General features: G+C 42.2%; 1 protein-coding gene across 8 annotated transcripts in view; it reads left to right on the top strand.

Annotated features, from left to right (window-relative positions):
* BBX (BBX high mobility group box domain containing) overlaps positions 1-16,447 on the top strand; it is a 199,704-nt gene that overhangs the window by 34,337 nt on the left and 148,920 nt on the right. The window contains exon 1 of one of the 8 annotated variants that reach the window (XM_073306488.2): positions 8,773-9,295. The exons of the other annotated variants lie outside the window; for them this stretch is intronic. The gene's annotated coding sequence lies outside the window, so the exon portion shown is untranslated. Of the gene's footprint in view, positions 1-8,772; positions 9,296-16,447 lie in introns of those variants that run through there. 8 annotated transcript variants of the gene reach the window in all.

The raw sequence follows: 16,447 nt of genomic DNA, 5'->3' as shown, positions 1-16,447 counted from the left end.
AGTAATGCCGTGGTATTCAACTATTATTGCCAACAAAAAGCTATAAGCAATGAGTCGTGTCTCTGCTCCGCTTTTCTTCAGCTCAGTTCTCTTCTGCTCCGTCCCTGCTCTAGGTGCTGCTGAGATCAGCTTTCTGCTTTTCATGAAAGCTATTCTCCTCTAGATGTGAATACTCTTCCTCTGAAAGAATTATTTTTACAAGTCTGGTGTCAGTTTCTTGGCTGGTTAGGGGCTTTTTTCTGACAAGGTAACATGACAGGCTAGGAAAGCAATATCATCATCATTTGTTTTATCATCACATCATGCCAATATTACAATCAGATCTATAGACTGCTGCACTGAAGTAATTTCTGTGACAAGTATGTGACTGAAAGGCTGAGAGGTGAATGTTGGTTTTAGACACTGTAGGTCCAGGTAGTTACATTAGTTCTTAAACCTAATTAAGCTTAGTATTAGGAAATAAGCAATCATTGTAATACGCCATTTAATACTACTGTAGTAGAGGGCACTCAGGTAGTGATAGTTTATGCCTTTGAAGCATTACAGTATATAAGCATTTATGGTGTGTGAAGTAGCTTCTCGTTGATTAAAGGCAGACAAATAAAATTGTTTCAATACTTTATAGCCACAGGGGACATGTGGCAAAGGTAATTTTTACATTAAACAAGTTGCAGTAGACAAGTACTTAGATGTGTAGCTTCTCAGATGGCTCTAATAATATCAGAAAGAGGTTATTTTTTGATTTAATAATAATTGTGGCGATAATCATAGTAGCATGATATATCTGAGGAAAAGTCTTGAGTTGATATAACTTCATACACAATAAATACAACTATAGATACCTAAGAACTTAGGCTTGATTTTAAAGTTAGGTGCCCAAATCCCATAGTCTCTCTTGAAAATCCTGGCCTTAAAACATTGGGCCCACATGTGGTAGCCTCTGGATAAAAATAATTATAGTTAGAACATCCCTGGGTTTTTTAATAATATTCAGAAGGAGAAGGTAAAGAATGAAGATGACAGGACACTACTGTAAGTCGAGAAGGAAGGACAATCATGCTTGTGGGTAGCGGAAATAAGATTTTTGGTGTTATAAAGACAGATTCAAACGAAACTATGGTAGCTATGAAGCTAAAACAATACAGAGGTATCACATCATGGAGAGGTAGAAAATAAGGCCCAGTCCCTGCAAAATGTTGATGTGTACTTAACTTTGATCTTCAGTGGGACTTCCCACATGAGCTAAGTACGTGTGTCAGCATTGGCAGGATTGGAGCCTGAGTTTGCGGACAGCATTTTATAGAAAGACAGAATGTAGTTCTCTGAATTCAAGGTAGTGACCCAAAGGATTGTACCAAGACAACACAATAATAAGTGAAAATACCACTTCTCTAGCAGTCCCCCACCCACCCACACACGCACAGAAGCACAAGACATCTTCTTTAGTCTGATGAATACTAGCATGAGCTGAGCAGGCTGAATTTTATAAAAAGCTTTCATAAGTAAACCGTAACTGGTTGGTGATATTTCAGTTTATTATTTCACTTTCTTAGGTGCCTCAGTTCATGCAACCATGCTCTTATTGCCTGGAGACATCCAAATAAAAATACATTAACTAAAGTCTGAAGCTTTTTTAACTTAAACTAATCCAAGGGTAGTTTTACTTCTAATGTGTATTCTCCAGTTCAGAGATTTAGGGGAAGAACTCCCCGCCGCCCCAGAACTGTATGGAGTGGCTAACTTTGCTCTAATAGAATCTTAAAAGAGAAGCTAGCTTACCTGCTTCAAAAAGGGAAGTAGTAGTTCAGAGAGGTAAGTAGAGGCCATGCATTCATACTGTGGTAGATAAGACACTGGTCGTAACCTGCACTCCACTGCCCCTTTCGCTCAAAAATGGATGAAATCCTGGCCCCACTGAAATAATAGGCAAAATTTCCATTGATTTCAATGGAACAGGATTTCACCTTGCATGCTTAGTGAAGGGAGGGGAATCCAAAACAAACCCTTCTACTGCAGGTCCTTTTTAAAGCAGTTAATAGACATGAGAAGTCCATGACATCAGTATCGCCACTGGCTAGCTATGTCCCTTTTCTGCATTAGGGAGATGAATCATAGAATCATAGAATATCAGGGTTGGAAGGGACCTCAGGAGATCATCTAGTCCAACCCCCTGCTCAAAGCAGGACCAATCCCCAATTGTTGCCCCAGATCCTTAAATGGCCCCCTCAAGGATTGAACTCACAACCCTGGGTTTAGCAGGCCAATGCTCAAACCACTGAGCTATCCCTTCTCACATCCTCCCAAGGGAATTATAGACCAAGAGATAAAGTGAAAGAAGTCTTGTATGTTGATCATAGATCACAAAGTATGACACTAAGTTAGGTAATGAAGTTAGTACACTGAAACTCACAAAGAATCTGAGATAATGACAGCAGTTGTAGTATGAAATATAAAACAATATGATAAATTCAGAAGACAATAGGGCAGGGAGAAATCTTTGTGCTGAAAAGTAATTGACTAGTGAGTGATGCAACAAGAAAAAAGAAAGGGTAAACACTATCAGAAGCAAGAGGGTATATTTGAATACAGCTGGGTTGTTTTTGTTGGCTTGGGTTTTTTTAGGAGCATAGGTTCTGTTTATCTGTCATGAAGTCCTCTCCATGTTACCTAAAGGAAGTAGGGACAGAGATAGCAGCAACATATTCATTAATTTAGCTTCATTTGAGCAATGGTTCTTATGTGCTATAAATGGAGCAAAATTAAATCCTTGGACAGTGTTTAAGTGTCTAGGGAAAGTTTGTTTTCCTTAAAAGTAAGGATCCCTTCATGGCAGTTAATGTTCTGAATACTTCTGGAGATATACTCAATTGGGAAAAAAAGTTATGATGCATTCAAATGGTGAACATGAGACACGTGGTAAAATAGGAATTTTGATTGAAATTGCAGGAGCATTATTAGTCCGGATTGATGTTTATTGGAAAGCGTGTGCAGAGAAATTTCTATATCAATTGTCCTTTGTATGCTTAATGTAAATTAGCACTAATTAATCCATCGTTTAAGGTTTGGGGCCAGCAGAACCACATTCATTTGAAGTACTGTATGTTTTATTGATGGATTTATATTTACCTATTATGAAATGTGGGGACAGATAGTTATGAGGCCACTACTCAAGAAGCCAACAACCCACTAGTTATCACTCAGTCTCCAGCTAGGATTGTTGGGGAAGATTATTACAAAAGTGTTTTTGAAACTCTTCCTATCGTACCCTGAGTGTGTACCTCATGTACAGGGCTGTAGTTATGGTTCTTCGCCTTCTGTGAATTCATTGCCACAGGACCCATCCCTTGCTGTAGAATTGTGCTTCAGAATCTAAACTTTCATTAAACCGACACCTGTTTCTAGTCCTTGTGGTATGAAGGTAGCGTGTATATTTGAATAGAATCTAAAAGAATAGGTCTAAGGGGCATCAACAGCTCTACACACCTCCACGTGCTAATTCTGAAACCTAAAGGTGACATTTTAAATTGTCAGGACACACACTGAAAATACAAGGACAGCATACAATTCATTATCAAAGTACATAACCTCGGGGTTACTGTTCATTTTGATATTTAATGTAATTTAAAACTCCTTTTTAAATGTAGGTCCATCCATGGGCTTGCTCATTCCTCCTTGAAGAGATCCCAAAGTTTAGTAGTGAGTGCTTACTCCCCGAGGACATTTAGATGTGGGATTCCATAGGATTCCATCTTGTCCATGCCTCCTGTTCAGTGTTCAGAGTAACAGCCGTGTTAGTCTGTATTCGCAAAAAGAAAAGGAGTACTTGTGGCACCTTAGAGACTAAACAATTTATTTGAGCATGAGCTTTCGTGAGCTACAGCTCACTTCATCGGATGCATACCGTGGAAACTGCAGCAGACTTTATATATACACAGAGAATATGAAACAATACCTCCTCCCACCCCACTTTGGGGTGGGAGGAGGTATTGTTTCATATTCTCTGTGTATGGGGTGGGAGGAGGTATTGTTTCATATTCTCTGTGTATATATAAAGTCTGCTGCAGTTTCCACGGTATGCATCCGATGAAGTGAGCTGTAGCTCACGAAAGCTCATGCTCAAATAAATTGGTTAGTCTCTAAGGTGCCACAAGTACTCCTTTTCTTTTTCCTGTTCAGTATGTATGTCTGATTGCTATGGGAGGCAGACACTTGGTCTGCAGTGTCCTCAATATACATAGAAGACACTCTCCTTTTCATTGAGCCATTGTAGAGCAAGGTATTTCCCCCTCTCTTTCCCTCCACCCCCAACCCCAAAGGCCTGACACAGGAAAGTGGATAAGACTGAACTGGTTTAGACTAGTCCAGATAAAATGGATGGAAGAAAGAGGAAGCACCTGGGGAAAGGGATAAAATTTGTAAGTGTACTTTCCACTGGGAGTGTATGTCTACCCTCTGATAATATGATACCCAGTCTGGTGGTCTTGTTAGATTAATTACTGCTGCTGGATTTACATGTATCACCTGTGTCATGTAGTGCCTCTTTCATCTTTGGTTGCCCTGTAGGCTACATTCTTTCTTCTCTGATGCAGGCTTCACCTCACCTCCTTGCCTTTCTAACCTCCAGCGTAACATACTTTACTTGGAGCTAAACTTGAAAATTACATGGAATTTTTCAGCTAGTACAGAATGCAGTCACCCCATGTCTGAGTTAATTAAGCAAGGTGCGCTGAGCTTTAAAGAAGCTGTCTCCTTACTTCAGAGCATGATTCAAGGTATTGGTTAAATGTATGGGGCCAGAGCCTTATCTGGTGTAAATTGGCATTGTTCTACTTAAGTTAGTGAAGTTACACTGTTTGCACCGGTTGAAGATCAGAACTATAATCTGTAAAGTGCTAAGTGGTTCAGGACCTGGTTACAAGAGTGTGTCTTTGATCCATTAGGGGAGTTATGCTCCAATGGTTTGGACTTATAGTCGGTTCCTGGGATTGAATTCTGACTAATGGCAGGATCTTTTTAGTGGAGAGTGCATGCCTGCCTCCAGTCATCTGCCAGAACATGAGATAGTGTCAAAGCATAAAGCAAGATTTATTTGTTTAGTCAGTGCTTTAAAAGATTTTTGGTTTAGTTTAAAATTTAGTTGTTTGTGTGTGTGTCTTATGGTGTTAGGAAGTTTTTGTTACTATCTTTCAAGCTTAAATAATGTTGGTTTTATATATGTAAGATGCCCAGGTGCTTGGCAATGGGAGTAACATTGTTTTGTATATAAATTCTCGGGTCTCCCATGTTGCTAAATTATTTGGATCCTGCAACTACATCCAACAGCCAAGATCCTACACTCGGATCCAGTAGTACAGACCCTTATGCGTGTGTGGAGTCCTGCTGCTGTACATGAAGTACATACATGAATCCACTCTAGTGAATTCCGACGCATGGTTAAAGGACTACATTTGATTTGTGTGGAAGCTGCTCAGATAAGAGTTGAAAATATCACAAAAAAAAAAATATTAAAAGCTACTGTGGAGGCATTAAAAGAGGGGCAGAAAATCCTACACAGGGACTCTACAGTGATCCTAAGTAACACTTGAACACACTCGAAAAGGATACTGTCAACTTAAATATCTTCCAAAATGCGAATTGAGGGGAGAGTAGTGGAAGTTTCGGGGGGAGAAGGGATTGTTTTATAGAATCTTAAGGCAAAAAAAAGCTTCTGTGATATTTTTAAAATTCCATTTAAAATGGTTGGTTTTGAAGTGGTATTCTCACTATGCAATCCAGTCAATTTTTTTTTTAAAAAAGTGAAAGTGATTTCAGATGGCCCCACCAATTCTTGTGATTTTTACAGTTACGTTTCATTTTTAAGTGATTTTTTTTTAACCTCTCCTGTTGCTGTGTGAAAGTAACACAGTCAGGGGAAACTATCTATATAGAGTAAACCATGAAAGAGAGACTTTGAGAGCTTGTTTATACACAAATTGCATTGGTTCTAGTATAGTTAAAGAAGCACAACCCCCTTGTGTGGATGCAGTTATACAAGTATAAAGGTGCTTTATACTGGTGCAGCTATTCTTATATGAGAGGGGAATAAGCAATAACGGTATAAGATACCTTTATACCAGTATAAAGGTATATCATGTCCACTCTGTGGGGTTGCACTAGTATAATTATGGCTATGTGTTCACTGCAGAGCTAACTCCTCTTGAGTTAGCCTAGCTTAGTGGTTCTCAACTTGTGGCCCTTGGGCCGCTTGCAGCTCAATCAGCCCACAGCTGTGGCCCATGTGATATCCTCAGGGCTATACAGATAGTATTGGATGCGGCCCACAATGGGAAATAGGTTGAGAACCACTAGAGAGAGTAGTCATGCTGCAAAACAACAACACTCCAGCAGCATGAAGTGGTTGAAATGTGAAGCAGAGGCTGTATCTGTGTCTGGTACAGAGTCTGAGTAACAGGCCAGCAGACTTGCGGTGGAAACACCATCACCCCCAAGTTAAAGGTTTTTGTGTGTGGACAGGACTCAAGTTATTAAACGAATTAGCTGTGCAGTGAAAATAAGCCCTGCATTGGTTTAAAAGAATCGCACTCCTACCAGAAATATTTATACTGGCAGAGCAACTGTGTGCAGGCCAGATCTTAGTTAAGTCTTGTTAAATATACAGAGTAAACCAACTGAAAACAGATTTTTTCCCCCTTTCTCTAAAGGAATGGACAAGGGGGATAAATAGTGACAAGTAGAATGAATTTTTTTTAATACTTTCACTTCCGGTTGCCTAAAGTGTTGTTGTTTTAGATAAAGAAAGGTGTATGGTTACAATTTGTGGGTTTTTTGTTTGTTTGTTTTTTGTTTTTGTTTTTTTATTTTGTTTTTAATTGATCGTCACTTTCAGTGCTTGTCCACACATGGAGTTATTCAGGAATAGGTATAGTTATTCCTGAATAACTGCTGTTGGACATTCTTATTCTTTCTGTTTCTCTTAACATACTTTTGAAATGGATTAAAATAAACAGAACAAGGTACCTATTCTGGAATAAGAATGTCCACATAGGGAGTTAATCAGGAATATCTGCTCTGCTTTAAATTCACACCGTACATTAATCCAAACTAACTTAAGTGTTTGGGATCGAGTTATAAATGTTAGGTACCGCCACAACAACGTCCAGTCACCTACCCATATACATTACAGAAGCAGAATTTTATCAAAGAGCAGCTACCCACCTCTGGGACCAATGAATATCATTTGCTTCCTCCCTCATTAAAATGTTTAACAGGTAATATAGCCACTCATAAAGTAACCTTTCTATTTTGGAGAAAGTTTGGGAACTGGCAGTAAAGTGAATGCAGAATTTTTCAGTGATAAAGTGGCTGGGAAAACTAAAAATTAGGCCTACAGTCTTTTAAAAATACAGAAATAGTACTCTGAGGGAGAGATTTTTCAGAGTTGAGTGCCCAACTCTCATTGATTTTCAGTGGGTGCCTAACTGCCCTTTGTGTCTTTGATGGTTTCTCCCTAAATTATAATTTCTGAAGCCTAACATGCATGCATGATATAGAAGTGGAGGACAAGAGAAACCTAAATTGACTATCTGTGGTAGTGATGTCAGGATTAGGGGAGAGAGGTACTTTCCTACAGAGTGTTTAAAATATATTCATTTACTCTGTGAAATACTTTCTCTTATTAGTTTTCTAGTAACATTTCCACTTATACATCTGCCAACCAATGCTTGCAGTTATAAAAGAAAATAAATCCCTTACCTCTGCCAAGTCCCTCAGTGGTCTTGCAGCATGTCCTGCAGGTCAACAAAGGTAGGCTCTTCTGAATGATGAGGGGGCTCTACAATGAACATGCCCTGCCCCCCCGGATCAATGCATCTGTGGACTGACAACTCAGGTGTCTCCAGCTGATCTCAACTGCTGGGTTGAGACACGAGGAGACATCCTGTCTCCTAAAATGCACAGGCCCAAATATGCAGCAGCCATCTCTGCCTGCTGAAGTTCCCAAGTGGTTTTTGATTCTAGTCAGTCCCAAACAGAGTAGATTGCTTCAGTCTTCCCCGATGATGATAAAAGCATGGGTAATGTGATGAGGCTGATATCTGAAAGGAAACACTGTAACCTCCTTGTCAAGCACAGGTAGAGGGATGCAGTACCTAATTGCTACCCTTTGGACTCCTAGAAGTAGCTGAGGTTCCAGCAAAAACCCCAAGTTCTGAACATGGCTAGAAGATGGATAAACACCCCAACGGTGGATGTGATGTTACCTCTGCAGTTTCCTCCAGTTCTTTTCTCAAGCCTGCCAATGTTGCCTCTGTTTCGTGCAAGTGATATTTCAGACAGATAGCTGTCATCTGGGCCATGATCTCTGTGCTAGATATTGACACAGCTGGTCAACTGCCCACTCTGAGTGCGATGAAATAGAGACACAGAGCTGAGTGTGCCAATATTACTGATGACTTTGCAAACCAAACCAAACCATCCCACCACCTTTTCTTAAGGGTCTTAAAGACCCCCACAGAATTATACATATTCTACGGGACAAAGGACAGTAGATTTGTATTTTAATTACATACATGCTTCGTGCAAAATTCACTTTCCAGGTCCACGTGGTGGATCTCGACTAGATATTCTGCTGTCATGGAGACAGGCATCCGTAAAGGGAAGGCAGAATATTAAATTAATGGTGTGACATGATGATGTGAGAGCAGAATTTTGCCCTTTGTGCTAGATCCTCAGCTGGTATACGTTAGCATAGCTCCATTGAAATAATTCAGTTGTCTGATTTATACCAGCTGAGGATCTGGCCCTTTATGTGTAGATCTGTAATATACACACATTCGCTTGACAAAATAACCATAAAACTAGAATAGGTCAAGAGTGTGTGATGGAGGCACAGGTAAGGAGCCTTGCCTCTCACAAGATAACAGCTTAAATCACAATAGAACGTATTTTTTAAAATACAGTCTCTGTTTAGAAAATAGATCCATGCTCCACCTATCTGAACATTGTGGGTATATGGAGCCCTGGTCTATGGCCAGGAGCCCTGGTCTATGGCCAGGACCCCTAGGCGCTTCAGTAATGCAAATAACATATATGTGCTGGAGAAATGCTGATGAATACAAACAAAGCAGCACTGCAGGACTGTTTTCTATTATACAGGCTCCTGAGGGCATGCTACTGAGCAGCACATAGGGTCCACGCTCTGGATAACAAATCTGCTCAACTTTCAACCCGGTTGAATGCAGTGGACATGTGAGTGAGCAAAATGGGAGGCCGCCTGTTAAGAACACAGAGAAGCTGAGTTAAGTAGCAGTCTTAAACGTATTTAAGCTGGTGCTTATTCCAGACCATTTTGAGGGAAACATCTATTCTTAACTCTGATTGTAAGGATTGCAAATAGTTGCTCTGGTTTGTTTGTTTTTCACCTGTTAGTTTGTTTTTTTTGTCAGCAATTTGAAATATATTATTGTCCAGGAGTGCTAAACTACCAATGATAATTCGCACTTCTGTAGCACCTTCCATTTGAGAATATAAAGGTGATTTATAGGCATCAGTGAATTGAGCCCTGTAATGCCCCTTTGAGTTAGGTAATTGGGGTAAATAGGGAATCGGAGACAGGGAGGTTAAATGTGATTTCCACAAGGTCTCATAGCCAGTCTTAGTGGAAGATTTGAAGAACCCATATTTCTTTTGAATTCTTCCCCCTCAACCCCAGTCCTGGTTTCAACTTTCAGGATTAAGTAATACACTGCCTCTATCCTTGCCTTTAATGTGCATCACAGCACCCATTTCAGCAATTTCACCCTCTGTAAAAGTGCAAGAGTCTGGGTAGAAAAGGTCAAAGTACTGACTCACCAGAGCACTGTACGATTGTCTTTCACTGTTGGAGAAGGAAAAGCAGCTGCACCATTTGTACTGTTACTGCATGGGATATGGGTAGTGAAATACCCATGAGTGTGGCTTGAAGGAGTTAGAGTACAGCACTACTGCAAATGGTACACATGGACTTAGGGAAAACTGAAATTAGTTAAAGTTAAATTCTGTTTATCAAAGTGCTTGAATTTCTTGTCACAAGGCAGGTGGAAAAAAAGGATAAATGTTAAGCAAAGAAAACTGATCTGAATTTTTAACTAATTAAAAGTTTTTAAAAATTTAGTGCAGGCTTGTTGGCTTCTGATGTCTTATTTAATAGAATTTAAAATGCCCATTCGTCAAGGAGAGATGCTCAGACACAGTCTGAGGGATAAGTCTTGGAGTTGTCCTAACAAATTTTCTTCCTTGTTAACTCCTGAAATTTTCCTGACCTGAGGAAATTATGAGTGGAGAATTATGGTGTAAATGTGGCTGCAAGAGGAGGGAATAGATGTCTTTGATATGTATGCCTTAATTTGAGCATTTAAACTGCTATGGCCCTTTAATTATTGTGCTTTTAAAAATAATGTGACTGAACTTGACCTCTTTATATGTGATAAGATCTGTTTATCTAAAGTACTTCTATGGCCCGCATTTCTGTAGCATCTGAGCACCTCATAATCTTTAATGTATTTTTCCTCACAACCCTGCTGTGAGATAGGGAAGTATCATTATTATTTACAGATGGGGAACTGAGAGACTAAATGACTTGCCCAAGGTTATACAGGAAGTCTGTGGCAGGGTGGGAAATTAACCTGGGTCTCCTGAGTCATAGGCTGTGTGGAAGTGAGAACTCTACTGAAGAGATAACAAATGTGCATCATTAACAGGATCTGAACCCGGTACCTTTGAAATGTGAAGTAGATGCTGTATTTGTGTCTGGTACAGAGTTTGATTAACAGCAATTGTAACTGTACTACAGTAGTAATAAAGCTGATTTTTATATATATATATATATATATATATATATATATATATATATATATATATATATATATATATATATATATATATATATAATTCTACACACACACACAACTTTTCATCACTCAAAAGTTGGACAATTTCTACTAGCTCTAGTAATATTTTTATATTCATACTTACAGCACTGATTTAAAGTATTACTTTATCATCAGTAAAGTGTTATTTTATTAATCATACTTCAAGCACCTGTTAAACATGCTAACGTGTTAACTAATCTTTGCATCCTGTGAGGCAAGCAAATGTTGTCTCCATTTTTAAGGGTTTTTTTTGGGGGGTAAACATTTTTAAGGGTTAAGTGACAATGAATCTGTGGTAGAACAGAGATTAGAACCCTGGAGTTGCCGTTCTATAGCTCTGTGTGCTAATCACTAGACCACACTGCAGTTTCAAGTGTTGTACACATGTAACCAGCTGTTCAGAAGATCACTTTGTTCCTCTCTGAAATGAAGCTACTTCTGAGGTGACAACTGCACTGCTTAGCTATGTTTAGGACAAAGTAAACTATTTAAGAGGGAATTGGGCAGGCAGAGTGTAACAGAATTAAAATGTGGTGGGGACTGGTATTGATACCCCCTACTTGAAAGAAAAGTGCCACTGGACATCTAATTGTAAGAGGTCAGGCCCTCCATTTGTTTCATTTGAAAGACTATATCCCCAGCAGCTGACTGCCTCCTAGCACCATGCTGGGACATCCAGTGACACTTACTGAATGGCCAACAGCACTTTCTGTAGCAACTAGGTGTTTCTTGGAGGTCTAATCCTTTCAATTCGTGAGCTCCGATATAGTCACAATGCAAGTTAGTATGACTGCAAGTATTATTTTAAGCCACGAGAGGGCTCACATACCTTTCTGTTGGAAAACACAGACCTGCGGAAATTTAGCACGCTGTGTGCATTTCTTGTTTCTTAACTTTGAAAAGGGAGAGAGTAGTAGCTAGGATTTTGGCTATAATTTTACAGATAAGGCACTTACAAAAATCACTTTAATTTTCTCACTAGGAGTTTGTGAAAGCACACAGAATAAAGCTCCAAGTTCTGGTATGGTCAGGGAATTCACACGGGCTATAGAAACCCTAGGTAGCTAATTTTGTGGTGTTCGTTACTGTCCTTAATTAGGCTGCAAGTGATGTCTGTACTGTTGTTGAGCTCCAATATTGTGGCTTTTACGATTTGTGCAAGTTTAAAAAACAAAAAACTTGACTCCTGGCTATTTGTTAAAAAACATTATTAACTTTTGATTGATCATCCTTGTGTTTTGATGATTAAAATAAATGAATAGGACCCACCAGAATGGAAAGTAATCCTCCCTACTGAAATTCTGCAGAGTTTGGAGGGGTTAGGACCAGGTAGAACTTTACACAAATTCTCTTCAGATTACAGTTCCTGCCCTGAATAAGCCCTGGTCTACACTAGGACTTTAGGTCGAATTTAGCAGCGTTAAATCGATGTAAACCTGCACCCGTCCACACGATGAAGCCCTTTAGTTCAACTTAAAGAGGTCTTAAAATCTATTTCCGTACTCCACCCCTGACAAGTGGATTAGCGCTTAAATCGGCCTTGCTGGGTTGAATTTGGGGTACTGTGGACCCAATTCGACGGTATTGGCCTCCCGGGAGCTATCCCAGAGTGCTCCATTGTGACCACTCTGGACAGCACTCTCAACTCAGATGCACTGGCCAGGTAGACAGGAAAAGAACTGCGAACTTTTGAATCTCATTTCCTGTTTGGCCAGCGTGGCAAGCTGCAGGTGACCATGCAGAGCTCATCAGCAGAGGTGACCATGATGGAGTCCCAGAATCGCAAAAGAGCTCCAGCATGGACTGAATGGGAGGTACGGGATCTGATTGCTGTATGGGGAGAGGAATCCGTGCTATCAGAACTCCGTTCCAGTTTTCGAAATGCCAAAATCTTTGTCAAAATCTCCCAGGGCATGAAGGACAGAGGCCATAACAGGGATCCGAAGCAGTGCCGCATGAAACTTAAGGAGCTGAGGCAAGCCTACCAGAAAACCAGAGGGGCGAACGGCCACTCCGGGTCAGAGCCCCAAACATGCCGCTTCTATGATGAGCTGCATGCCATTTTAGGGGGTTCAGCCACCAGTACCCCAGCCATGTTGTTTGACTCCTTCAATGGAGATGGAGGCAAAACGGAAGCAGGTTTTGGGGATGAAGAAGATAGCTCACAGCAAGCAAGCGGAAAAACCAGTTTTCCCGACAGCCAGGAACTGTTTCTCACCCTGGACCTGGAGCCAGTACCCCCCGAACCCACCCAAGGCTACCTCCTGGACCCGGCAGGCAGAGAAGGGACCTCCGGTGAGTGTACCTTTTTAAAATACTACACATGGTTTAAAAGCAAGTATGTGAAAAGATTAATTTGCCCTGGCATTCGCGGCTCTCCTGGATGTACTCCCAAAGCCTTTGCAAAAGGTTTCTGGGGAGGGCAGCCTTATTGCGTCCTTCATGGTAGGGCACTTTACCACTCCAGGCTAGTAACACGTACTCGGGAATCATTGTACAACAAAGCATTGCAGTGTATGTTTGCTGGCGTTCAAACAACATCCGTTCTTTATCTCTCTGTGTTATCCTCAGGAGAGTGAGATATCATTCATGGTCTCCTGGTTGAAATAGGGTGCTTTTCTTCAGGGGACATTCAGAGGAGCCCGTTCCTGCTGAGCTGTTTGCCTGTGGCTGAACAGAAATGTCCCCGCTGTTAGCCACGGGGAGGGGGGAGGGTTGAGGGGATAGCCACGCGGTGGGGGGAGGCAAAATGCGACCTTGTAATGAAAGCACATGTGCTATGTATGTAATGTTAACAGCAAGGTTTACCCTGAAAGACTGTAGCAACTGTTTTATAAAATGTGTCTTTTTAAATACCGCTGTCCTTTTTTTTTTTTTTTTTTTTTTTTTCTCCACCAGCTGCATGTGTTTCAATGATCACAGGATCTTCTCCTTCCCAGAGGCTAGTGAAGATTAGAAAGAAAGAAAAAAAACGCATTTGTGATGAAATGTTCTCTGAACTCATGCTGTCCTCCCACACTGACAGAGCACAGATGAATGCGTGGAGGCAAATAATGTCAGAGTGCAGGAAAACACAAAATGACCGGGAGGAGAGGTGGCGGGCTGAAGAGAGTAAGTGGTGGGCTGAAGACAGGGCTGAAGCTCAAATGTGGCGGCAGCGTGATGAGAGGAGGCAGGATTCAATGCTGAGGCTGCTGGAGGACCAAACCAGTATGCTCCAGTGTATGGTTGAGCTGCAGCAAAGGCAGCTGGAGCACAGACTGCCACTACAGCCCCTGTGTAACCAACCGCCCTCCTCCCCAAGTTCCATAGCCTCCACACCCAGACGCCCAAGAACGCGGTGGGGGGGGGCCACCGGCCAACCAGTCACTCCACCACAGAGGATTGCCCAAAAAAAAGAAGGCTGGCATTCAATAAATTTTAAAGTTGTAAACTTTTAAAGTGCTGTGTGGCGTTTTCCTTCCCTCCTCCACCACCCCTCCTGGGCTACCTTGGTAGTCATCCCCCTATTTGTGTGATGAATGAATAAAGAATGCATGAATGTGAAGCAACAATGACTTCATTGCCTCTGCAAGCAATGATTAAAGGAAGGAGGGGAGGGTGGTTAGCTTGCAGGGAAGTAGAGTGAACCAAGGGGCGGGGGGTTTCATCAAGGAGAAACAAACAGAACTTTCACACCGTAGCCTGACCAGTCATGAAACTTGTTTTCAAAGCTTCTCTGATGCGTACCGCGCCCTCCTGTGCTCTTCTAACCGCCCTGGTGTCTGGCTGCACGTAACCAGCAGCCAGGCGATTTGCCTCAACCTCCCACCCCGCTATAAACATCTCCCCCGTACTCTCACAGATATTCTGGAGCACACAGCAAGCAGTAATAACAGTGGGAATATTGGTTTCGCTGAGGTCTAAGCGAGTCAGTAAACTGCGCCAACGCGCCTTTAAACGTCCAAATGCACATTCTACCACCATTCTGCACTTGCTCAGCCTGTAGTTGAACAGCTCCTGACTAATGTCCAGGCTGCCTGTGTACGGCTTCATGAGCCATGGCATTAAGGGGTAGGCTGGGTCCCCAAGGATACATATAGGCATTTCAACGTCAAACAGTTATTTTCTGGTCTGGGAATAAAGTCCCTTCCTGCAGCTTTTGAAACAGACCAGAGTTCCTGAAGATGCGAGCGTCATGTACCTTTCCCGGCCATCCCACGTTGATGTTGGTGAAACGTCCCTTGTGATCCACCAGGGCTTGCAGCACTATTGAAAAGTACCCCTTGCGGTTTATGTATTTGCCGGCTTGGTGCTCTGGTGCCAAGATAGGGATATGGGTTCCGTCTATGGCCCCACCACAGTTAGGGAATCCCATGGCAGCAAAGCCATCCACTATGACCTGCACATTTCCCAGGGTCACTACCCTTGATATCAGCAGATCTTTGATTGCGTGGGCTACTTGCATCACAGCAGCCCCAACAGTAGACTTGCCCACTCCAAATTGATTCCCAACTGACCGGTAGCTGTCTGGCGTTGCAAGCTTCCACAGGGCTATCGCCACTCGCTTCTCAACTGTGAGTGCTGCTCTCATCTTGGTATTCATGCGCTTCAGGGCAGGGGAAAGCAAGTCCCAAAGTTCCATGAAAGTGCCCTTACGCATGCAAAAGTTTCACAGCCACTGGGAATCGTCCCAGACCTGCAACACTATGTGGTCCCACCAGTAGGTGCTTGTTTCCCGAGCCCAGAATCGGCGTTCCACAGCATGAACCTGCCCCATTAGCACCATGATGCATGCATTGGCAGGGCCCATGCTTTCAGAGAAATCTGTGTCCACGTCCTGATCACTCACGTGACCGTGCTGACATCGCCTCCTCGCCCGGTATCGCTCTGCCAGGTTCTGGTGCTGCATATACTGCTGGATAATGCGTGTGGTGTTTAATGTGCTCCTAATTGCCAAAGGGAGCTGAGCGGCCTCCATGCTTGCCTTGGTATGGCGTCCGCACAGAAAAAAGGCGCGGAACAATTGTCTGCCGTTGCTCTGACGGAGGGAGGGGCAACTGACGACATGGCTTACAGGGTTGGCTTAAGGGAGCTAAAATCAACAAAGGGGGTGGCTTTACATCAAGGAGTATTTCAGGCATGACTTCATGGAGGGTTCCAATAAGAAATGGTGCACCTAAGTTATTGTTCTTATTGGAACAAGGAGGTTAGTCTGGCCTCTGATTGATACATGGCTAGATTTACCTTGCTGCACCTTCTCTGTGAGTGACTGCAGTGTGACCTTGACGAATGAGTCCCCTAGACAGGGGAGGGGGGAAGCAAATGAGTACAAAACAAATCTGGTCTATTTCTTGTTTTGATCCACTCCATCTATCTTTTACATCTTTGGCTGGCAGCAGACGGTGCAGAAGGACTGCATGCCATCCACATCTCATGGCTGCTCGGCAGAAGATGGTGCAATATGACTGCTATCCATCCTCGTCTCTTGCCTGCCCGGCAGAAGATGGTACAGTACGACTGCTAGCAATCCGTATCGCCTGCCTGCTCACCATAAGACG

Source organism: Lepidochelys kempii, chromosome 1 (assembly GCF_965140285.1).
Source record: "Lepidochelys kempii isolate rLepKem1 chromosome 1, rLepKem1.hap1, whole genome shotgun sequence".
NCBI lineage: Eukaryota > Metazoa > Chordata > Testudines > Cheloniidae > Lepidochelys > Lepidochelys kempii.
The sequence above is the reverse complement of the archived record's forward strand: the minus strand, read 5'-3'. Positions and strand labels throughout refer to the sequence as shown.